This window comes from Bison bison, unplaced genomic scaffold (genome assembly GCF_000754665.1).
Source record: "Bison bison bison isolate TAMUID 2011002044 unplaced genomic scaffold, Bison_UMD1.0 scf7180017864032, whole genome shotgun sequence".
NCBI classification, from domain to species: Eukaryota; Metazoa; Chordata; class Mammalia; order Artiodactyla; family Bovidae; genus Bison; species Bison bison.
Window position 1 is genome coordinate 3,743,875 of NW_011494604.1, and position 1,092 is coordinate 3,744,966.

Below are 1,092 nucleotides of genomic sequence, written 5' to 3' on the forward strand. Positions count from 1 at the left end.
GCCTTCCTCAGTGATCAGTGCAAAGAAATAGAGGAAAACAATAGAATGGGAAAGACTAGAGATCTCTTCAAGAAAATTAGAGATACTAAGGGAACATTTCATGCAAAGATGGGCTCAATAAAGGACAGAAATGGTATGGACCTAACAGAAGCAGAAGATATTAAGAAGAGGTGGCAAGAATACATAGAAGAACTGTACAAAAAGATCTTCACAACCCAGATGATCACGATGGTGTGATCTCTCACCTAGAACCAGGCATCTTGGAATGTGAAGTCAAGTGGACCTTAGGAAGCATCACTATGAACAAAGCTAGTAGAAGTGATGGAATTCTGGTTGAGCTATTTCAAGTCCTAAAAGAGGACACTGTGAAAGTGCTGCACTCAATATGCCAGCAAATCTGGAAAACTCAGCAGTGGCCACAGGGCTGGAAAAGGTCAGTTTTCATTCCAATCCCAAAGAAAGGCAATGCCAAAGAATGCTCAAACTACCGCACAATTGCACTCATCTCACACACTGGTAAAGTAACCCTCAAAATTCTCCAAGCCAGGCTTCAGCAGTATGTGAACCATGTTCAAGCTGGATTTACAAAAGGCAGAGGAACCAGAGATCAAATTGCCAATATCCGTTGGACCATCGAAAAAGCAAGAGAGTTCCAGAAAAACATCTATTTCTGCTTTATTGACTATGCCTAAGCCTTTGACTGTGTGGATCACAATAAACTGTGGAAAATTCTGAAAGAGATGGGAATACCAAACAATCTGACCTGCCTCTTGAGAAATCTGTATGCAGGTCAAAAAGCAACAGTTAGAACCGGACATGGAAGAACAGACTGCTCCCAATAGGAAAAGGAGTACGTCAAGGCTGTATATTGTCACCCTGCTTATTTAACTTCTATGCAGAGTACATCATTAGAAATGCTAGGCTGGATGAAGCACAAGCTGGAATCCAGATTGCTGGGAGAAATACCAATAACCACAGATATGCAGATGACACCACCCTTATGGCAGAAAAGTGAAGAGGAACTAAAAAAGACCTCTTGATGAAAAGTGAAAAGTGGAGAGTGAAAAAAAGTTAGGCTTAAAAGCTCAAACA